Source organism: Hemitrygon akajei, chromosome 7, assembly GCF_048418815.1.
Source record: "Hemitrygon akajei chromosome 7, sHemAka1.3, whole genome shotgun sequence".
NCBI classification, from domain to species: domain Eukaryota; kingdom Metazoa; phylum Chordata; class Chondrichthyes; order Myliobatiformes; family Dasyatidae; genus Hemitrygon; species Hemitrygon akajei.
Window position 1 is genome coordinate 85,250,989 of NC_133130.1, and position 6,004 is coordinate 85,256,992.

Sequence of the window (6,004 nt, forward strand, 5' to 3'; positions counted from 1 at the left end):
ACCTTCCCATCCAGCTCTTTTACAGCATGGGAATCCCAGTAAATATGTGGAAAGTTAATATCACCTACTATCAAAACCTTTTGCCTCTTGTAACAGCCTGCAATCTCTCTACAAATCTGCTCCTCTAAATCCCGTGGACTTAGAGGGACTTGTGGGTGGTCTATAATTTAATCCCATTTCTTATTCCTTAGTTCTACCCATAAAGCCTCACTAGATAAGCTCTCCAGCTCTCTTGACTGAGCACTGCCATGACATTTTCCCTGACTAGTAATGCCTCCTCTCACCTTTAATAACTCTCACACTATCACAACTAAAACAGAACCTCAGAACATTGAGCTGACATTCCTGCAACTATCTCTCTAATGGCTACAATGTCATAATTCCATGTGTTGATCCATGCCTTGAGCTCATCTGTCTTTCCTACAATACTTCTTGCATTGAAATATACACATCTCAGGCAGGACATTAGTCACACCATACTGAACCTTTTGTACCTGAGTTTGGCTGGGGTCTTAACAACATCTGTCTCCACAACTTATCCAGTATTTGTTCTGGCACTCTTATCCCCAGCTCGCTGCCACTCTAGTTTCATCCCCTCCCCTCCCCCACCCCATGCAGTACAAGCATTAGGATTTAAACAATCAGTCGGTTCTGACTGCCCTGTCAATTGCCTAACCAGATTCCCACAAAACTGCTAACATTTCTTGGCCCCTAATTGATATTGTTAACAGTATTTCTTATAACTATTTCCATGTCCATCTCTGCTGCATTGCCCTTGAATAAAAGTCCATGATTTTAGTCCTTGAAAACTACTTCCATCCCAGTTTTCCCTTCATTATCTAGGTGGACCCTTCAAGCCCCTATATTAGTGAATCATTCCAAAATTCACTACCAATCACTGCATCATTGGATACAAGCCTGCAACTATAACTATCCTAACCTTGATTATTTCCTTTCTAATCTCTACCCCAAAAGGCACTCCTGAAAATTACCTTTCATCTCTCTATGCAGTACAGCTTTACATGGCTCAGATGTTTCATTAAATATGAAGCGTATTAGAAAATCTTTGCTATATTAAAGATGCCATACAAGCAGTACAACACTGTCACCAGTTCATGCCAGTGATATTTACAGTAAGATTGTACATTTTAGGTGTGTTTCTTTCTGTATAGAACTGTTTGTAGAATTACTTTGAGCTCTTTGCAGTTGACTGGACGGATTAGCAGTAAACAGGTGCCAAGATTTTTGGATATGGCACTAGAGACTTGTGTTGAGAGAGAGGTCCAGGAACCACGAGAATTAAGGGACCAGGAAGTCCTCTGAATCCACAAGTGAGGCGAATTTGGGGATGCAAAAGCTGGCATTGGAGGAGCCTCAGCCCCAACAGTTGTCAAACAGGTAGAAATTCTTAAACTGTGTGAACGAGAGGAGAAATTACAGGGAGAACAAGAAACTGACCATATCAGATGGGGGCGTTCAAGTTGGTGATTTTGATACAAAGGGACAGAGTTGTTAGTGAGATAAGCAGCATTCTCCGCTGCCACAAGTGGGCGTTCACAAATAGCTGTGGCATCTGTCCAGTTCCAGGGAGAAGGTCTGTATTCAGGACCAGAGCAGAACCTAGGGACCCAGGATCAATCCGGAGACCTCTGTGAAAACTTGGTCCTACTGAGGAGGGATTTCTATGGAATAAAAACAGCTGGAGTCCAGCTTAAGATGCAAGACTGAAAAAAAGATGGTACTCTCCCTATTACTACCTGAACTGTGTGCATGGGTAAGTAATGTCAGAGAATTGAACTCAATTGAATTTCAGTGCAACTCGAAGACTGGTGTGTGGCAAAAGGCAGACTTCTGGAGGAACTCAGTGAGTTGAGCAGCATCTGTATAGGAAAAGCAATTTTCTCCATTTTGGGTCAAGACCCTGCATGCATGGAGAGAGGGGGTGGACCAGGGCTTGAACTAATGATGCAGTAGCACAAGCTTGGAGGCAAATAGGAGCTATTTTGCTGGCTCGGGCTTCACTTAATCTGAGCTGGTGTTAGTGTGTGTGCACGTTGACTGGAGTTTCATTTGTTCAGAATCAACATCAATACTGTAGTACGGATGAGTGAGCAAAATTAAAAGCTGAGTGATGAAGCAAGTTGGGAAAAAGAAACGGAAGGCCTCAGAGAAACATAGACAAGAAAACTTCCAACAACTATGCTGCAAGTGCCAAGAGAGCATAATGTAAGAGTACTTAGATGAGGCAAGGCAGTCTTTAGGTGCCTGAGATAAACAAAGCTCAGGATACAGGTAAGGGAAAGGAAATCCTAGTTTTGATCTCTTTAGGACTGATAATTCGTTTATCAGTTGTGATTCTAGAATGGTCTTAGCAGGAGAAGTTTTCTTAATAGAACATATTGAGAGCAACGCTAGAGATTTCAAAAGGTCACAACCATATCACCTTATTAAGGAGATATCATTTAAGGTACATGCCTGTTATAGAAGCCTTGTATCTGCTCTCTATCTGCTTTGTACGTCGTGTTGTGCGTTTATTATGGTAACTAGTCTCATGAGTGGGGGCATGGTCAAAGCGAAGGGAATAATTTATGTAGTCTTGCTCATTTCTTGACAGTTTGTAGCTTGGGACTGGTGTAGTTCATATCTTTTGCAGACTGCTGAGATAACGTTGAATAATTCTTAGCTTACATGGGTATGCTCAAGTTTCATTGCTTCCAGATTTTATGTGGGTCCTGGGTTTGTTAGTGCAGATTATTTGTGCATTGTGATCCCAGTGTATTTTTTGAGCAATATATAACCTATATTCTCCCTAGTGTTTTCTCATGGCATTCAATAATAATTTTAGTGTAACTATATTTAATTGATCTTCGGAAGCAGTTGAGTTTTACAGTTAGACAATGCTATTTTGAATCTTGAGAAAGAAATATGATTTCAGTGTGCATCAAAGAGGGGCTAATATTGAATACAATGGGAAACTGAGAATGCCCTGTTTGGAACTATGATTTAAAATGGCATTACTGCTGTACCACGGGAAAAGCTGAAGTTCAAGGTGCATTTCACCGATGATCTAAGTGACTGGCAGATCGGCTTGTGAAGTTCAGTGGTTTATTCCTGCTTTCAGTGCCACTGAATGGATAACCTGACCACTTGTGCTGCATTCAGTTTTGATAGAGTCTAATAAGCTCAGCAAAGGAATCTTGCGTCATTAAGCTTTAACAAGTCGTTTGAGTGCATTTGTTTGAGGTGATAAAAGCACACCGTTATGAGGTCTGTTCTACCTTTATCTTTATTACTATATATTATTTTCATACAAAAATATAGTGTATGATATAGCTAAAATCATATGTATCAGTATTACAGTGGAGTAAAGGGAATTACAGAGGCATGAAGGAGAGGAGCTAGCCGAAGTTGATTGGAAGGAGATGACAGAGCAGCAATGGCTGGAGTTTCTGGGAGCAATTTGGAAGGTGTAGGATAGATATATCTGGAATAAGAAGTATCTAAAGGCAGGATGATGCAACTGTGGCTGACAAGGGCAGTCAAAGCCAACATAAAAGCCAAAGAAAGGGCATATAATAGAGCAAAAATTAATGGAAAGGAAACAGATTGGGAAGCTTTTAAAACCAACAAGGGCAACTACAAACGTCATAAGGAGTGAGAAGATGAAATATGAAAAGCTAGCCAATAACATCAAAGAGAATACCAAAAATTATTTTTTCAGATGTATAAAGAGTAAAAGAGAGGCAAGAAAAGGTATCAGACTGCTGGAAAATGAAACTGGAGAGATAGTAATGGTGGACAAGGAGATAGTGGATGAATTGAATAAATAGTTTGCATCAGTCTTCACTGTGGAAAAACACTAGCAGTACGCTAGGTGTTCGAGTGTGTCGGGGCAGAAATGAGTGCAGTTGCTATTACTAGGATGAAAGTGCTTGGGAAGCAGAAAGTCTGAAGATAGACAAGTCACCTGGACCAGGTGGACTGTACCTGAGGGTTCTGAAAGAGGTAGCTGAAGAGATTGTGGAAACTTTAGTAATAATCTTTCAAAAATAACTAGATTCTGGAATGGACCAGAAGACTTGGAAGATTGCAAATATCACTCCGCTCTTTAAGAAGGAAGAGAGGCAGAAGAAAGGAAATTATAGGCCAGTTAGCCTGACCTCAGTGGCTGGTTCAAGATGAGGTTTTGGGGTACTTGGAGGCATATGATAAAACAGGCCAAAGTCAGCATGGTTTCCTAAAGGAAATATCTTGCCTTGTAAATCTGTTGGAATTCTTTGAGGAAATAGAAAGCAGGATAGAGAAAGGAGAAGCAGCAGATGTTGTGTACTTGGATTTTCAAAAATTCTTTGACAAGGTGCTACACGTGAGGCTGCTTAGCAGAACAGGAGCCCATGGTATTACAGGAAAGATTCTAGCCTGGACAGAGCATTGGCTGATTGGCAAAAGCAAAGAGAGGGAATGAAGGGAGCCTTTTCTTGTTGGATACTGGTGGTTCTATGGCGGTTGGTTTTGAGATTGCTTCTTTTTCTGTTGCAAGTCAACGGTTTGTATGATGCAACTGATGGCTTTGTGACCAAGTTTGTGGATGATATGAAGATGGGTGGGGGAAAGCAGGGAGGCTGCAGAAAGAATTGGATATACCATGTTAGGAGAATGGGCAAAGAAGTGGCAGATGGAATACAATGTCAGGAAGTGTACGGTCATGTATTTTGGTAGAAGAAATAAAAGCAAGAGCTGTAGACTATTTTCTGAATGGGGAGAAAATTCCTCATGCAGGATTCCCCAACGGTTAACTTGTAGGTTGAGTTGGTGGTGAGGAAGGCAAATGCAATGTTAGCATTCATTTTGAGAGGAGTAGAATTTAAAAACAAGGATGTATTGTTAAGGCTTTATAAGGCACCATGAGGCCTCACTTGCAGTATGGTGAGCAGTTTTGGGCCCCTTTTCTAAGTGTTGACATTGGAGAGCGTTCAAAGGAGGTTCATGAAAATGATTCTTGGATTGAAAGGCTTAACAGATGAGCGTTTGATGGCTCTGGGCCTGCACTCACTGGAATTTAGAAAAATTGGTGGGGGGGGGGGGTTAATCTCATTGAAACTTATCAACTGTTGAAAGGCCTAGATGGGAGTGCATGTGGAGAAGATGTTTCCTATAGTGGGGGAGTCTAAGACCAGAGGGCACAGCCTCAGAATAGAGGGATGCCCACTTAGAACAGAGATGAGGAGGAATTTCTTTAGCCAGAGGGTGCTGGTTCTGGGGAACTTGTTGCCATGGACAGCTGTGGAGGCCAGGTAATTGAGTGTATTTAACGTGGAGTTTGATAGATCTTGATAAATCAGGGTGTGAAAGTCAGGGGAGAAAGCAGGAGAATGAGGTTGAGAGGGAAATGGATCAGCAGATGAAGTGACGGAGCAGACTTGATGGGTCGAATGGCCTAATTCTGCTCCAATATCTTATGGTCAAATGTGATGTTTTCTAAAATAAATTACTTTCCTGGGTGAAAATATTGGCCACCAATGCCTAAACTAATTAGGAATAATGACTTCAAATCTGTTTCATTTAAAATCACAACAAAATTATACAAATTACGCACCATAACAGGGCAAAAGGTGAATGGGACAGTTTTATATCGATGAACTGCTCCAGCTGAAAGTGTGACAACTGAGGCTTTAAAAACATCTGGTCTAAAATATGGTACAACTTAAATAGTTGCATTAACTCACCCTGAATTTTCTTTTTACTTAAGATATGTAGGCTTTACTTTTTTACAAATATACTCTCTCCCTTTGTTGTGCAGAAACCAATGGAAAATAAATAATTGGTCTCTGAGCATTTTGGTAGCACAACAAAAAAAAACTATCAAAGATTTCAGATTCTTGATGCATCTGATAACACTGATATTCAAATTTGGCTTATATGTATATTTACATAATATATATAAATAAAATAGGCAAATACTTCAGGCACTTATTAATTCTAAAATGATGAGAAGGATGCAAAG